We start from the raw sequence: 18,767 nt of genomic DNA on the forward strand, positions 1-18,767 counted from the left end.
CGCCTTGCCTGGCCACGGCAGGTGGCTTCTCCCGGCCAACACTCTGGTTCTCCCGACCTTTGTGGACACACGGCGGCTGGTCACATGGTGTATCCGACATCAATGCACCTTACCCGGCCACGGCAGGCGGCTCCTCCCGCTGTACACTCTGGTTCTCCCGGTCACGATGGCCGTAGGTGTCGTAGGAAGCCAGTACGCCCATCTTTCAATCGAAGTGAGTGGGCTGCACAAACCTCGTACGATGCCCACACACGTACGTCCCCAGTGAGTGAAACATACGACAGCCTTGTTCCTGCTGACTTCGTGCGAGTGATCGCCAGCCAATGGCAGGGCACATATAGACAAACAATCATTCATGGTCACATTCATACTATGGACAATTTAGAGTTTCCAATAAACCGAACATGGATGTTACCCGGAGAAAACCCACGCACGCACAGGGAGAACATGCAAACTCCACACGCTCGATTCAAACCCAATCTCTTCCCAATCTGCTGACTATGTGGCCAACATGCTAACTACTCGGTCATATAAATGCCACACATAATACTAAAAGTAAATAAGTAAGTTAGTCAATAAATAATAGAAAATACATTGAATAAATGTAATTACAAATATAATAAAAGCTTAATACAAGTTTATTTCAAGTTAAAGCTGAATACACAAAGGAGATTTTTAAAAATTATAATTAGTCTTTTTTTTCTATTGATTATGTCCATTTTTTGCGCTCATATATTTATAGATATTTAATTATTTACAGTAGTATTTAAAGCTGTGTAAAATCCCATTCAGCGCTGCAGCGCGCCTCTAGGAGTCAGTAAGAGCTTCTGGTTGTCCTCCAACCTCTCGGATCACTTCCTGCTCGTCCAACCACCGGTAGAGCCTGACTTTCATCATCAAGCAGGGACGCGCAGGGGACACCCCGAACTGAAGACACCCCGCAGGAGTTTAGGGAGAGGCCACACTTTCGGATTAGAGCAAGTCTGCCTGGAAAGTTTGCGAGCGGAAGCCGGGAGGTTGTGTCGTCTGACAAGTTCTTGTTGCCGCCAAGAACTTTGAGAAGGTAAGTGCTCTGTTTCTTATAGGTCACATTTGTTTGCGAAGCTTTCACTTCACTCCACTGTCACACGTTTACAGCGGTTAAACTACTCTGAAGCAGACACGCGCACGCGCGACCATAACGTGTGTACGAACGTACAGCATCTCATGGGTTGAACCCAACTGGAGGCTACAGTTGGGTACTATTAGTTATAAGCTACAGTCTGTAGGCTATAGCTAATAGTAGGCTATTACATGCTTATTACACGACCACAGGACACTTGATGTGTATTTTTGCCGTATGTGTTGATGTGTATTTTTTCCACATCCACGCACACAGCATTTAAACTCATAACATCATTATGGCTTTGAAGCCGAAGGGACCCCACCACTGTTGTAAAATTGTGGTTGTGCGTTTTGATTTATGGATTTATTCTGTAGAATATAAAAATCCAAACAGCAGGGTGTCATTTAATTCATTCTCTACGATGTCATCCATGCGTTTATGTTATTGATTTTATTTAGCATGTTATTCATGCAGTATGTATTGCCTTCTTTCTCTGTTTTTCTGTTTCTGGGGTGTCCAAAGTGCGGCCCGGGGGCCATTTGTGTCCCGCGGCTGTTTTTTTTTATTGGCCCACATTCTAAAAATCAAATTTAACAAAAACACAAAAAAAAAACGACAGCAGCAACAAAAATGGAAAAAATTGCACTGCAGTCCCGCAAGAATAAAGTGAAAATATGAAGAGAAAAAAGTTGGAAAAAAGAAAAGAACGAAACAGAAAAAAAGAAAAGAATGACGTCGTAATATTATCATGATTAAAATATGTCATTTTAGGAGCATGAAGTTTAAATATTAAAGAAAAAGGATGTTATTTTTTTTAAAAGCCGTAATATTATGAAAAACAAACACAACAACAAATAAAGTTGTAATTTTTGAAAGAGTAGGTTGTGGAAAAAGTTCTAATATGACAATAAAGGCAAAATATATTATAAAGTCATAATTATGAGAAGGAAACCTACAAGAAGGAAGTGACAATAGTTGGAAAAAAATGAAAAAAAAACATCTCAAAAGGAAAAAAAAACAGCTGTAATTTTACCAGAATAAAGTCAAACTATTAAGAGAAAATAAGGCACAATCTTAGAGAATAAGCTTGTAATATTATGTGGACAAAAAACATTTGAAAAATATATATTTTTTTTAATAAATCATAATATTACGAGAAACAAAGCAAACAAAATAAATTTGTACTTTTTGGAAAATTACATTGGGGAAAAAGTTATAATATTACGGGAATAAAGTCATAATATTACAAGAAGAAAAATGTAAAAATGATTTAAGAAGAAAGTTTCAATATTAATAATATAAAAAACAACAGCAGAAAAGAGCTAAGAGCCAAGTTCGTATCAATATTACACTTTTTTACCTAAAAATCATAAGAAAATCAACACAAGTGAGCACGTGTTACCAATAGTGATTTCAGAGAATAAATTGTACATCAAAATATCTGAAGTCTTCACATTTCCAGCTTAAACTGACGTGCCCACATGTGCCTTGGGCCAATAAAAAAAACACCCCTGCACATGGGGATGGCGTATGATTAAATAAGCTCTGCTTCTTCCTACTCCTTTTCGGACATGTTGAATTGTGTAAACATGTGATTTTCCATAATGAATCTTGTCAAGCACGTCAGAAACCAGTAAAACCATGCCCATTACCAAGCAGGCTGTGAATGTGAATGGAAACCTGACCACACTGAAGTCAAGTGCTTCATTCCGCAGACTTGATTGCTTGCTGCAACTTGGTTTCCTCTGAGCTGGCTCCTGTGAGTGACTAGCATTGTTGGCCATGCATCCCATTCACTGATTCATTACCCGGAGACATTTAAACGTTGTGCCGTGATTCTAATTGGGTTATTTGTTCTGATGTTGATGACTCAGCGCTGCAGCAGGTTCTGAATGAGTCTGGCTACATTTCTATAAAGTTTGTCTCAAAGAGAATAGTAAGTGTCATTTAGAATTTGTTCATGCATGCTTTGTCTTGTTTTCGTTGTGGGCCTCATCGTGGTTACGGCTTTCCCTCGCCAATTTTCGGTTCGAATTTCATGGCTTCATTCTATCACAGTTATATACATGAAAGTTTTGATTTTTTTCTCCCTTTATTAAAAATCCTTCATTGAAAAAGTGCATTTTGTGTTCCATTGTGTTGTCACTGACTGATATTTAAATTTGTTTGATGAGCTGAAACATTTAAGGGTGACAAACATGCAAAAAAAAAAAAAAAAAGTATAATAAAACAATAATATAGTGTCTGATATCAAACATAACCTTTCATAACTAACTAAACTAACTCTGTGTATTGGATTTCAAACAATTGTAACTTTTGTAGCAAGCTTTTCCTGTGGGAAGCGCTGGCTGATTCTCCGTGGCGGTAAACAAAAGCGGCAATGTGTTGCTGTCACACGCTGTCACACACTGGAGAACTCGGCTCTGTGTTCTGCCCCTTCCTGAAAGTTCCTATTCTCTGAGCCCACGGCGCACCAATATCCGCACTGCTCACTCTGCTGGGCCTCACAATAGATGAGCTGTGCTGTTATATCAACAGTTAGTCCTCTCTTTCACCCCACCCAAAGTTTTAATCACATACTTGTGGGCCAATCAGCAACAGGAAGAGACTGCGTGTGCGTGTGTGTGTGTGTGTGTGTTAGTGGTATTTTGTCCACGTGAGATTTGGCTGGCTAGTCGCCGCTGGAACTCATTGACTTGTGTCACGAAACTAACCGCTTTCTTCGGGCTGTTAGGGGAGCCATTGTTGGACATACTTGCTGCATTGACAGATCAAATATTGCACATGCTTTGCCCACAGGTTCCGCACATTCTGTCATTCTAAAGGCCAACTTGGCCACTGGGATCAGGTTTTATAACGGGGGGGTTCACTGAGGGCCATATTTTGTGAACCAACACGTGTAGATATGCTGAGAAGTTACATATTCCAAGAAAAATTCCGTCTCAGCTTTGTCGTAATGGTGAATAAGCTTATCGTTATCTTTTTCCACCATTTTTGCTGCTTTTTAAAATGACATTTTCCCGATATTTCAAGTGGCCACTTAAATAATCTTAGTAAGTTTTCTTTTTGTGACTTTATTTCCATAATATTTTGATTTTATTGCCATAATATTAGAACTTTCTCCACAACTTTATTTTGTTTTGTGGGTTTCGCAAAGTATTACGACTTAAAAAAAAAAAGAACATATTTCTTCTTTAATCTTTCAACTCTATGCTACTAAAATGACGTTGTTTTATTTCATTCTCGTAAAAGTGCACCTTTTTTCTCATTAGAATACAACATTTGCATCTTAATATTTTGACTTTATTCTCATAAAATTACAGCTGTTTTTTTTCCATTTATGCTGTTTTTTAAAAGAAATTTCCATCTATTTCAACATTGTTGTAAATTTTGCTCTTGTAATTATGACTTTATTTCTATAATATTTTGACTTTATTCTTGGAACATAACTTTTTCAGCAAACTCGTTTTCCAAAAATGACAACTTCATTCCTTGTTTTGTTTGTTCCTGAAAAATAACGTCCTGTCTTTAATATTCGAAACGTCATGCTACTAAAATGACGTTATTAATCCCCACAGTATGACGTTATTCTCGTAAAATTACAACTTGTCTCGTTAATGTGCTTGCTGACATATTTAACCTGTCGCTTGCACAAGCATCTGTACCGACCTGCTTTAAGTCCACCACCATAGTGCCCGTACCCAAGAAGAGCAACGTGACCTGCTTGAATGACTATCGCCCTATAGCACTCACTCCTATTGTTATGAAGTGCTTTGAAAGAATAGTCATGACCCACATCAAAAAGAGCATCCCGGCGGCAACTGTGGACCCTCTACAGTTTGCATATCGCCAGAACCGGTCCACGGATGATGCAGTCAACACTGCCATCCACACAGCCCTTTCTCACCTACAGGGCCAGGACACATACGTCAGAATGCTATTTATAGACTATAGCTCTGCTTTTAATACAGTCAGCCCCCACAAACTCACTAATAAGCTCCTCACACTTGGCCTGTCTCCCTCCCTCTGTAACTGGGTGTTTAACTTTCTCACAGGCAGACCCCAGTCAGTCAGAGTCCACAACCGCACATCCAGCTCAAGAATTGTGAGCACTGGGACCCCACAGGGGTGTGTGCTGAGTCCACTCCTCTACACGCTCTTCACCTACGATTGCGTGGCCTCCCAGAACAACACCAGCATCATTAAATTTGCGGATGACACTACAGTCATCGGACTGATCACTGGTGGTGTTGAACCATCATACAGAAGAGAGGTGGCGGACCTCATAGCTTGGTGTCGTGATAACAATCTCCTTCTCAATACAGATAAGACCAAAGAGATGATCATCGACCCAAGAACAAGGGAAAAGGAGCCGCATAGACCCCTGTTTATTGATGAGACTGAGGTGGAGAGGGTGAAAACCTTCAAGTTCCTTGGCACACACATCAGCGAGGACCTCACCTGGTCTCACAACACCCAACAAATTCTGAAGAAGTCCCAAAGGAGACTGTACTTCCTGAGAAGACTGAGGAAATTTGGCATGTCCACCACAATCCTGAGTTGCTTCTACAGATGCACTATGGAAAGTGTCCTTACCGCCTCCATCACTGTTTGGTACGGTAACTGTACAACACGTGATAGGAAGGCACTCCAGCGGGTGATCAAGACCTCACAGAACATTGTTGGGGCAGCCCTCCCCTCACTGCAAGACATTTATAAATCTAGAGTCCTACGCAGAACACACAACCTCATCAAGGACAGCACACATCCACAACACTCATTATTCACACTCCTACCATCAGGCAGACGCTACAGGAGTTTGAAGTCCAGGACCACAAGGCTGGCAAACAGCTTTTACCCACAGGCCATCAGGCTTCTCAACGAAGCACTCAGACACACCGCACGCAACACACGCACACACTCATAGCACTTTATTTATTTATTTATTTGTATTATTTACTTGTATTAATGTCTCTTCTGTTGTTGTTGCTTAATTTATTGGTATATATGTTTATGTGTTTATGTTTCTTATGTTCTTATTCTTTCATTTGTTTTCTTTCTTTTCTTGGGAGAATGAACAGAATAAGATTTTCATTGCATGGTATAACTGCTGTTTTACCATGCACATGACAATAAAAACTCTCTTCTCTCTCTCTTGTAAATTACAACTTTTTTCTCTTAGTTATTTTGACTTTATTCTTGTAAAATTATGTTACTGTTACTGTTGTTATTGTTTTTTTTGTTTTTTAAAGTTTTTTTTAATATCTAATTTTTCTGTCAATTTAGATATTCCTAATGACAATTCTTTCCTGAGCTGTGATCCTGCCTTTGTGGCCTGAAGGGATTAAATATTGTTGTTGTTGTATTTTCGTCTGGTGTCCATTTGCTCTGCTGCGGCTGGCCAACATGATTTATTTCAAAACATCATGCACTTGTGGACTTGTGGACACGTATCACTGGCAAACAGATGCTTAATGGAGCCGATCCATCACCAAGATAACAATGTGTGAGCGGAGTAGGCTCCTGCTTTGTCTGACGATGTCATATTTCACTTCAATTAGCTATTAAATCTTACTTTAGTGCACTCAACGTATGGCCTTGAAATGCATACCATGCATGCTAAGCAAATCACTCAGTGTTGATTTTGATCTTACTTATAAGATGGTATGGTGCTGATTTATATAAAGCATGGAAATAATATAATAAAACATAAGTGCAGGCCAGGAAAATGATACCACATGCAAGTACTGTAAATCATGTGGTGAGGGACAGCCTCTTGGATGAACGGATCTTATCCTGCTGCAGACTGTCTTCTGAAGCTGAAGCTGAAAGCAGTTGCTCAAACAGAATGTGGAAATAGAAAATGTAATTGCTAACATAAGTACCACATGTGTTTATTATTGTGGTTGTAGATTGCAGTCTCGTAAACTCCATTAGGTCATACTTAAAACTGTTTGTAATATTTTGGCTTCATTTATATCGAAAGATGAAAGAAGACATGAAAGGGCAATTCATGTCTTCACCTAACGATGTCTTTGTAGAAATTGAGTATCTTCCTTTGTTAAGTTTTTACCCAGCTAGCACATTGCCTGTTTACTAATACAGTGGGACCTCAGGTAGCGTATGCCCTGGTTTGCATGTTTTTTGGTAAACATTGAAAGTTTTGCCTCGGTTTGCGTACATTTTCCAGTTTGCGTGCAATACAGCGCGCGCCTTGTTATCAATACATTGTGTGAGTCCAACTGTGCTGTTAATTTATTTTTATCACAAAACGTCCTTGTTAGCAGCCTTTTAGCTTGCTTTTTCTTTTGATCACAGCGGAAAAATAACCCACAGTGGGGCCAAAGAAGTGCCAGCATTTTGATAAAGAAGGTGAGAAACACTCCTGAATAAAAAACAACAAAAAAAAAACTCTTAGCAAAACACGAAGCTGGTGTCCGAGCGGATCTCTTATCTCTGTCAACAATGCCATCTTCAATCAAAGCAAAAGTGACGTTTAATGTTTATTTATCCCTTTCATTCGCATTTGATAAAAAGGTGTTTTGTGGTAATATTTCTGGCTTTCTGGAACAGATTAATTGGATTTACAATGATTTCTTATGGGAAAAATAGATTTGGTTAGAGATAAGTTTCGGTTAGAGTCAGACCTTCTGGAATGGATTAATGACGCTAACCAAGGTTCCACTGTACTACTAATGTAGTTATGTTTCTGTGTGAGTGAGCTTACAGAAAGAAGCACCCCTCTTTCTGTAAAATTCTGTATTGCTACTTTTGGATTTAGATTTCTTTCGTGGTGCAAAGCAGCGGAGGGAAATTATTGATTTGGAAGGAAGGATCTGTCACAGATTTTTTATTACAATAAATGTTTTTTTTTTCATGTGGTCCCACAATGTGCAATCTAAAATCAAATGCAACTCTTCACATAACACGAATGTTATGTTTTGCGTGTGTTGATTTGGTTTCAAACTTTACTGAAACTCATGCTATTTGTGCCTAGCAATGTTAACATATTACACAACTTGTCACGTCCTATCATGTCAGTGTTTCTCACAAGACACATATTTGTGGTGGTAGGTTGCCAGGGGAAGCATGACGGGGGCACAATTGTCACAAGCAAGACAGAGCCATCTTTGACTGCTTTTAGATTGGTGCAGGAGGAGAGCGGTATGAGCTTTCATGTCTCCAAAAGAGCCTCTAGATTTGTCGCTAGTAGCATTTTGGAAAACAGAATCTAGCGGGGGTTTGAATACTAGCAAAAAAGTTGCTAAGTTGGCAGCACTGAGCCCTCCCTGACCAGGTTTGTACACTCCTGACGAAGATTTTAAGACCAGTTGAAAACTTGCAAGAAATTGAGGAGGGTTTAAGTTGAGGTTAAAATGTAAAAAGAAGAAATGGGAGTGAGAAAAATGTGAGAAAACATTTTGAGTAAGCAATTGCAAACAAGCATTGAAAATAGGAACAAAAAATGTTCTTAAAAAATTAAATTCACCTCAAAAAGTTGTTTTGGGATGCTTGAAGGCCGTATTTCCAGGAGACTATGTTGCTCCAGGTGGTGAAGATGGCTTCACGGAGGGCATCCACTGTCTGGAACTGATGTTTCATTTTTGTAAACTTCCCTTGCCATCCATCCTCAAACGTTCTCAATTGGCTTTAGATCAGGGGAACACGCAGGATGAGGAGTGAGACTCATCTTTCTTAAAAAGAAGCTCAAAAAGAAGAGCAGCAATGCAAACAAAAAAGAAACGGTATAAGGGGCAAAAAAAGAACATTACAAGCTAGAAGAAAGCGGCAAACACAAATGATGCAGACTCCCGTCCAAGGGAAGCGTGGATTAAATGTCAGCATTGTAGATTTTAGGCCCATGAAGCTTACACCCAAGGCACGGACAACTACATTTGTCACAATTTAAATGAAATTAAACATATATATTATCACATTATTTATTTAGATAGGCCTTATTTTGCTTAGTTAATAGCAGAAGTGTGAACCCGAGTCACGCTACCCGGACTGGAATCAGACTCGAGTCACAATTTTGATGACTTTGGACTTGACTCGACAATATCATTAAAGGCTTGCAACTCGACTTGGACTTTGACATCAGTGACTCAGGACTTAGCTTGGACTTTAGTGTGATGACTTGAAAATACTTTTTTTTTTTAACGATTTTCAGTGAGTGTGTTGAGAAAAGTGTGTCTCCATTCAAAGTATTCAATTACAGTTACATCAGTTAGTCACGTAGCGTTAGCATGTCCTTTCCAGCACGATACTGTATCACATTTTCCCACAGAATCTGCCTCATTGAATGCTTCTATGAACGTTCGGTCAGGTATGACAACAAACGACGTGGGTGTGGATTACAGTTCTGTGACTACATCTTGAATGCCATGTCAGCACGCATTTTCTGTCACTAAGTCTTGTCACACTGGTCTTATTTCAAAAATACAACAATTCAAAATGTTTTCATTGTATTTGCCAAATTTAACAGAGTGTGACATTGTTAAAATGGCATTTTATTTGGGAAACACTAAACAGTGCTTATGACTTTTAAGGACTCGAAAATGTCAAGCCTATGACTTCGACTTGTCTTGTGTTGACTCGAGACTTGAGATTAAAGACTTGGATTACTTGAGACTTACAAAACACTGACTTAATAGTTGCTTCCCAGTCTGCACCTTAACTCTAATGCCAGAGTTTTTGTGCATTTTTGCTGAACTTTCAAGACCCACAGAATATTGAGTTTTAGGACCAAATAAACAGTGACACTATCCAAAGAAACCTTAGACTCTCTTCTTTCATCAGAAAAAAAAGTTTGTTTCTAGCCTTTTTGGGTCTTTAGATGTTGGCGGTTCGAACATAGGGTAGTTTCAGCAAAAACCTGATTTTGACCAAAAAACAGAGAAAACAAGCTTTTTCTGCAGGCAGCGTGACGGTGGGTTCTGGGGGGGATGGATCCCCCCCTGCTGCTGACCTCCCCAGACGGCAGCCACTCGTCAGAAGAATCAGGGTTGGGTTCTGAGCCACCCGACTCTGAACTGCTTCCGGTGTCGCGCCACATGGCTCAGCAACGTTAACCACTAGCTTGTTGCTTCGGCTGCCCCTGTCCACTGCATTTGTGTCTACGTCACCTACATCACCCACGTCACCGCTATCTTTCGCGATCGCGTCACTCCTAAAGGCAGATCCACCGCCAGACAAGCTCTGTGAAAGTGTTAGCTGCCTGTATTTTTTGTCTCTGCTCGATTTCTGCATGTTTTCCTCTCTCGACCCACAATCCGTCTTCTTCATAGACAAGCTGTCGCTGCCGGTTGGAGGAAAAGAGAACAGTTGCCCCCTACTGGGACAGAAATACATTGCCTACAAGTCAGAAATTCACATGACATGAATTTACATCATCTGTGATGGTTTAGTAGAAGCCCAAGTGTATGTCATGTCTATCAGACAAATATGGGTATCAAAATGTCAAAATTTGAAGTTACTCTTGCTCAAGTGTGCAAGAAAGTGTCTCTATTGTGAAAGTGTTTCTATTATTCCTGGTCTCCCATACTTTAGTTTTCCTGGTATATACCTTGCATTAAGTGGTTGGTAAAAATACCACACCTGTGAGTGGTAAGGAAAAACCAAAGACTGGTACAATTGCACATTTCTTTACATGGCACCTGACCTGGCTGAAGACGTTTGGGGACTGGCCGTAGATCTTCTTGTCTCCAAATTGCTCCTGAAAGATTCTAAAAGAGTAATTTGCGGGCCTCCTTGAACCTCCTGTGATTAATTGGACACAGGGGAGCCTCATTGGGCAGGCAGAGCTCGCTCTCCTGCAGCTCCATGCCAACGCGCTAATCAAAAGCACCTTCTGTGAGTCAAGCCTGCTGCTTCTTGGTCTGAGACCTCAAGTGAACTTTTGAAACATGATCCTCTCTGCTTTACATTATTGCTCTTTACCTCAACTACTTGCATTTCCTGATCATTCTTTCATTGTCCTTTTTTAAATAAGTCAAAGAATGTGATGACTTCCCATTGAAAATTATTTTTTTCCACTAATGCCTTTGAAATAAAATCTAAAATCGGTAGTGTTGTAAGTAATTAGATACATAAATACTTTATCGATCCCAAAGGAGACGGCTAACTATAACGCACAGAAGAGGGAAAGACGTGTGTTCTTGTTTCAAATGGGGATTGTGGATGACCAAAAAGTGCATTTTTCCTTTAAGACCTGTATGGCACCGAAAATGGGCCTGCAACCCACATGACCAAGCAGTTGAAAATGACTGTATTAGACAGAATGATAACCATTTAAAATTTCATGCAATTTTCAATTGAAAAATTTAACATTAACTGTAAAATAAAGCTTCATGGTTAACTCATGCAATCCGACAATTTAGTCGGCCTGGGCGATATATCGATTTTATCGATTGGTTCAGGTTTTTTCTCCTCTCGCTACAGAGAACCTTTTGCCCCAGGATCTTCCGTAGCCCGCCCACCTCGTTTCAGAGGATGCACACATAGGAACAACATGGCTACCGCTACCACTAACAACAGCGAGAAGGAATAGTATTGAAATGGTTGGCAGCATACGTGGAACAAGTGACTGCATGCTGCAAAGTTTGTCTGTAGCCCATTGCAGCAAAAGGCAGCCGCACAACAAACTTTTTCCAGCATCTAAAACAAAAGTATCCAATAGAGAAGGTTGACCGAGTTGTCCAAAACTTGTCCAAAAGTTTGTTACTGAAATGAGACTTGCGGATATTTGTCTCTGTTGACTCTGCTAACTCGGCCGACAAGTGAATCGTGAACCTGATGTGGCCTCGCGAGTTTAGTGAGTCTGGTAGGTGGACTTGTTGCACATTTGCGATTTTCTTGGATGACGTACACGCCGCATTGAGCGCTAAATCATACCTCGACGCCACCATATTGGATGTGGCAAGAGAATTGTACCAACCAATTTGATTGTATTTGGCCATTATAACATCCATCCATCCATTTTCTATGCCGCTTATCCTCATTAGGGTCGCTGGGGTATGCTGGAGCCTATCCCAGCTGACTTCGGGCGAGAGGCGTGGACTGGTTGCCAGCCGATCCCAGGGCACATATACTGTAGACAAACAACCATTCACACTCACATTCATGCCTATGGACTATTTAGAGTCGCCCACAGACACATGGGGAGAACATGCAAACTCCACACAGAGATGCCCAACCGAGATTTGAATCAAGATCTTCCCGATCTCCTGACTGTGTGGCCAACATGCTAACCACTAGGCCACCGTGCGGCCCATTATAACATGATTTTACAAACAGAATTTGTTGACTTTGTGGCATAATACTGGGGATTCCCACGGTGCAACCAGCCTCCTTTGTATAAAGGTGCTTTCTTAAGTTTGGCCCATTTTCATATATTTGTTTAAGGGGTAGTTCTACCACATCCAAACGTATCGCTGCAACTGCTTAGGGCGTATACATGTCTCTGGGAGTTGCCGTGTACGCTATTCACTTTAGTAAGTGACTCATAAAAACTCGAGACAGTAAAAGGAATCGAGTTTACCGCCACTAGCATCCAACAGAGTGGGAGAAATGCCACCCTATGCAAGAGGAACAAGACCACTACAACCAGATGCGTCCCTGCAAGTTATAAGAGATAAGAGTTAAGAGATAATGAAAAATGGCATTGTGTATTTTTAATCAGATTCGGTAATGAGAAGGGAACGTTATTGTTTTTGAAAATGGTGCAGTTTTCTGTGTGAATGTAAATGAAATTTGTGTTCCCCTGATCTAAATCCAATTGAGCACACTTGGGGATGGATGGCAAGGGAAGTCTAGAAAAGTGGATGTTCCAGACAGTGGATGCCCTCCGTGAAGCCATCTTCACCAGCATCAGCACCGTTCCCTCTAGCCTCCTGGAAACACTGGCATCAAGCATGCCCAAACTCATTTTTGAGCCGATTAACAAGAATGGCGCAGCAACTCATTACTGAGTCCTTTTTGGAAAATTTTATTTCTATTTTCATTTGTTTGGGGGGGGATCTTAAACTTTTGACCAACTGATGAACAGCCTATTTCAGTTTAATGGTTGTTTGCAATAAATGTCTCACTCAGAATTTTTGTTGTCGTTCTTTGCAGTTTTTCAACTGATCTTAACATTGTTATCAGGAGTGTATTTGGGTTTTTTTTTGTAGCTTTTTAAAATGATTCCCCCCCCCCCCACACACACACACACACACACACACAACCCACCACCAAGTCCTGTGGGAAACACTGAGGGGGGATCTATTGTATAGATGATCCACTATTTTTTGCAATGCTTTATTTTATGGCTCCCTCTTGCACTCCATAAGATGTCATCAAAGCTCTTATTGCCAAATATTGTGATTTCTGCGCAAGTTCTGCTTATTTTTCTAGAGGCCCCTCCTCCCATGGAAAACATCTCCTTGGTTTACCGGTACCTTTTTTTGTATGCATGTTTTTTTTTTTTTATTTCGAATTAAATGATTTAATGTGTGAGAGCCTCACCAGAGAGAGGAAGTGTGCAATGACTGACTTGTTTACTTACCTTCAGATGGCTGCAAGAATGCCCTTGGATGCTGCTATTTATTACCTCTGACGGCTTATTTAACCTTTTAAAGTCCCGAACCTGGATTTGATGTGAATGTTTGATCGGTGTGGTATTTTCAGCTTGTCAATAGTCATGACATATTTTCACATTTGAGCAGTATTAGGGAATGAAATCCTTATGGCTGACATCAGCCACTTTTGCTTCTGCAGTGTTTTTATTTGCTTTGATATGTGTTTGCTGTGTAAATGCACACTGCCTAGCATCTTTAGTTTATGGTGAAGAGTACTCAGTGTATTGGATACAATGGCATAGTACTAAGTCTCTTTGCAGTGTTCTCGTGAAAAGACTTGGTCCATTTAGATGAAATATAAATGTGCACGTATTTACTTTTGCCTATGTTTTCATTCATCAAAGATGATGATTACAGCATTTAATTAACAATATGTTTAATCAAAATATGATGTTTTTCATGAATTTTCAGTACCAACTGTAGCATTGTGGCTGTAGTGTGGCTGTAGTGTGTTTTTGACAGGCTTGTTTATGTCCAAGGGTCCATCATGGAGAAGGAGATGTGCCTTTTATTTCTTGGGATGCACTGTTATTTTTGATTGTGGTAGTTTGTGAAATAACGATGCCTTTTGATTGAGGGCAATGAACCAGATTATTGTCTCGGACAGCAGGCACTTTCTTTCATTGTTGCCACAAAATGAGATTCTTCAGCCAAGCAAGGACACCTCGACTCCTACGAGAGGGATTTTAACACGTTAGCTACACAAGTTCACAGTGTCCTGTGCAAGAGGACATTGTCTGTTGTTATACTCATTGACTTGCATGCGAGGCATTTTTTTGGTACTTTTTTTTACTTAATGCAGCTGCACGGGTTTGCCTGAATGCTAAAATATGGTGGAACAATTATTCAACCAATGGCATGCGGCTGTCTCATGCTTGCCAAGGTGACAAAAGTGAATGTCTGTAATTTATACGGCCATATTTTATCCAGGCGCCTTATCCATCCTTCCCGCAGTTTGAGGGCATAACTTTTCTGCCCCATACCACATTTGTCTGTGAATCAAAAACTTGCTTATGCTTATCCAAATGAAGCCTGCGGGGAGCCTGGAAATTAAGCCAAAAACAAGAAAATGATATCATAATGTCAAGGACTCATGAGATGAGACAATACACACGATTGGGTTTACAAGGTCGAGACGAGACGAGATTTAAACATTACTTTTAGTAAAAGTACAATGAAAAACTGTAACTGGACGAGCAGCCTTTTTTACTTAACTGAGTCACAAAACAATGCAATTGCATTTTACCCCTCAAATTATTGACAACCTTATTGTGAGAGCAAACTAACCAATTTTTTAATGGCACCCAGATTTCCTGGCTTCATCCCTGGTACCATAAAATCACCTTCATTTAGACAAAAACGTATTTGACTTACTTTTTGAAGAGAACATATATCACAGGTGAAACTTCCAGAGGATGAGACGTCTTCTTTAAGGAGACTTTGGATGTGAGAGTACATTGATGAAACTTCCAGGTATGTGAGAAAGCACTTGGTGAATTTGGTGTCCTCCACTGCTGATAAAGGCGTGTCATTCGGATTAATTGTTTCTCAGGTTATTAGCTTAGCCTTCTGACTGTCACGCACAGGCGCGCGAGTGTTGGCCACATGGCTGCGTTAGCTGCTGTTTGAACGATACTCACCATACTCTGTCATTCGTTTCTTCTTCATATACCATATTAAAGATTATTTAACGTGGTACCCTCGCAAGACAGTTTCCGTGGCACGTGTGAGCAGTTTCACACGGCAGACATGATTTGTTATTGTTTGTGGGAGGGTAAAATGGGAGGACGGCGCTGCCAAAGGTGCTAATTAGGTCAAGACACTACACTGCATGAAAGAATCGCTGCAGGCTGCAATAGAGAGGCACAGGTGATCGGCGTTGAAAATGAAAGATCGGCACATGCCGATCTTGTGATTTTTTTAATGTAAATCGGCCGATTGGCGGCCGATCTGATCAATCGGAGCACCCCAGTTATAATAAATCATCATAATAATAATGTAAAATTTGCTTTTATATGCCATCTTTCACAGTTGCAAAGTTGTCGAATTGCTGTTTGTGACATGCATTTTCTCTGAGTCTAACGTTTGCAACATTTCTCAAAATGCTGGCTTTTCAACTGCATTAAAGAGCAGCATTTCTTTCGCCATGTAGCAAACTTCACTTTGTGTGAGTAAACACCATTTTGCACTGTTCCGTTTCTATTTACTTTGTCTCAGCGAGTGTTGACTGTCAGGGCGAAGGCTCTGCACCTTGATGTGTAGTTTTTTCCCCCAGATGGGAAAATTGGGTCGGTGGCATTTTGCTTTGCAATCATTGTTTTTTCTCCTAATTTAATTTTGACGGTGTTATGTTGCGTTGCTCATCACAAGGCCTTACTCTTCTGCACTCTGTGTGTATGCTGGTGGCCCTGCGTCCACCCACAGAGACAAAGACATTGGATGACTGATAAGAGGGATCACTCCGTTCATACCATTGTTTTTTGGAACAAAGGTGCTGAAATCGATGCACAGAGTGAAGTAGCTACCCTGAGTAGCAACAACTGCAATCAAGTGTTTGCGATAACTTGCAATGAGTCTCTTACAGAGGAGGAATTTTGGCCCATTCATCTTTGCAGAATTGTCGTATTTCAGCCACATTGGAGGGTTTTCTAGCTTGAAGCGCCTTTTTAAGGTCATGCCACAGCATCTCAAGAGGATTCAGGTCAGGACTTTGACTAGGCCACTCCAAAGTCTTCATTTTGTTTTTCTTCAGCCATTCAGAGGTGGACTTGCTGGTGTGTTTTGGACCATATTCTTGCTGCAGAACCCAAGTTGGTTTTAGCTTGAGGTCACGAACAGATGGCCGCACATTCTCTTACAGGATTTTTTGGTAGACAGGAGAATTTATGGTTCCATTTATCACGGCAAGTCTTCCAGGTCCTGAAGCAGCAAAAGAGCCCCAGACCATCACACTACTACCACCATGTTTTACTGTTGATATGATGTTCTTTTACTGAAATGCGGCTTTACTTTTACGCCAGATGTAATGGGACACACACCTTCCAAAAAGGTCAACTTTTTTCTCATCAGACCACAGAGTATTTTCCCAAAGGTCTTGGGGAACATCAAAATGTTTTCTGGCAAAATTGAGATGCGCCTTAATGTTCTTTTTTTTCAGCAGTGGTTTTCGTCTCGGAACGTTTTTAGGAACGAGTCATGAACAATGACCTTAACTGAGACAAGTGAGGCCTGCAGTTCCTTGGATGTTGTTGTGGGGTCTTTTGGATGAGTTGTCGCTGTGCTCTTGTGGTAATTTTGGCTGGCCGGCCACTCCTGGGTCCGTTCACCACAGTTCCGTGTTTTTGCCATTTGTGGATAATGGCTCTTGCTGTTCTTTGCTGGAGTCCCAAAGCTTCAGAAATGGCTTTATAACCTTTTCCAGATTGATAGATCTCAATACTACAGTTAACTTACAGTATGTTTTGACAGGGGGCAATCACTTTTTCACAAATGGCCATGTATGTGTGGATTTTTTTTCTCCCTTAATAATAAAAAGTTACGTTTAAGAACTGCTTTTGGTGTTCAGTTGTGTTGTCATTGACTAATATTTAAAATTGTTTGATGACAAACATGCAAAATCTGGGGGGAGATCTCGTGACACTCCTCGTGATGACTTACGTCTTGTAAGGAAAGAAACAAGCTGTTGCTATCCTGTAGCTCTTCTTTTGCAGGCATGGATATTTCGAACAATGCATTCTTTTTTTTTAATAACTTATACTCAAGTAAAGGGCAGCAACACTTGCGCTTGCGCACCCCTCGTCCTTCTTGATCTCCATTACCTTCCCTCCAAACAGCATTGACCGGGCCCTCTCTACCCCACTAAGCTTTTGTGACACATGCATTCACCCACTTAGAGAGATCCTCTTTAACATGCAGATCAGATTAACTCAGGCCCTGACTGCCATCTTACACTCTCTTCACTCAGCTAAATTACTTGCTGTAGGCCCAAGACTGGCTCTTAAAACGGGACACTGGGGAGATGATTTAATGAACTCACTGTGGGCAGAAGACTGGCGTTGTCTTTTTGCCTGTGTGATGTTTAAAAGTATCTGCTTCCCTTCAGTGTCTTTTTTGCGACTACCAACATTTAATCACACACTCCAGACTAACTTCTATCCTGCATGAAATTGGCTGTGCGGCTAACAGCCCTGTCTAATTGTATATCAGGAGCACTTTATATCCAATCTGACTGTGAAGGGCTTACGTGGCATTTAGCCCACATTCTCTCTAACAAAGTAATCAATAAAATGTATTCACAAAGTTTTTTAATTATTAGTACTCGAAGCAAAACGGTAATATAGCCACTAAACAGTGCCAGATGGTGCCCTGATTAGGGCAATGATGTGATGAATTGGGTGCAGTGTAATTGTTCCTCGTTTTCTCTGAGTTTTGTTCTGATGATTTGAGTTGTGGCAGAATGTGACACCAATCTGCAATCAGCCACTGCTAGGCCTGTCACGATAACAAATTTTGCCGGACGATAATTGTGCCACAAATTATTGCCGATAAACGATATTATTGTCACCATCATTTTTGAGACAATTTTTAAATTAATTTAATGATAATATATGGCATTATAAAGTGAGTCCACCAAAAGCAATACACTTTAATTTCTCAAGAGTATTTAACATTGTAATTAGAATGTCAACAGCTTTTAAATAAAATAAATTAAACACATAAATAACTTCATAAATTCAACAAACAAAACGATTTTAGCAAAAATTGCACTTAAATAAAAATCATAATCATAAAAAAAATAGACCCCGTCTCTGTTAAGAAAAAAACACTCCAATAAAAAACACACACAACAATAAAAAACAAAAATAAAATGGAGTATCGAGTTGTGTAGGTTTTCTCCGGCTACTCCGGCTTCCTGCCACTTTCCAAATACATGCTTCCATGAATGTGAGTGTGAATGGTTGTTTGTCTATATTCAGACAATAACATAACGAAAGTGACACTGACTCAAAATCAGAAATATGACGTAGTGTCCATTATAAGCGTTA

At 40.3% G+C, this 18,767-nt stretch overlaps 1 protein-coding gene across 2 annotated transcripts in view; it reads left to right on the plus strand.

Moving 5' to 3' along the window:
- Positions 1-888: 888 nt before the first annotated feature.
- tspan9a (tetraspanin 9a) overlaps positions 889-18,767 on the plus strand; it is a 250,066-nt gene continuing 232,187 nt past the window's right edge. For both annotated transcript variants that reach the window (XM_054775441.1, XM_054775440.1), the window contains exon 1: positions 889-1,063. The gene's annotated coding sequence lies outside the window, so the exon portion shown is untranslated. The remainder of the gene's footprint in view (positions 1,064-18,767) is intronic.

This window comes from Dunckerocampus dactyliophorus, chromosome 5, assembly GCF_027744805.1.
Source record: "Dunckerocampus dactyliophorus isolate RoL2022-P2 chromosome 5, RoL_Ddac_1.1, whole genome shotgun sequence".
Classification (NCBI taxonomy): Eukaryota; Metazoa; Chordata; class Actinopteri; order Syngnathiformes; family Syngnathidae; genus Dunckerocampus; species Dunckerocampus dactyliophorus.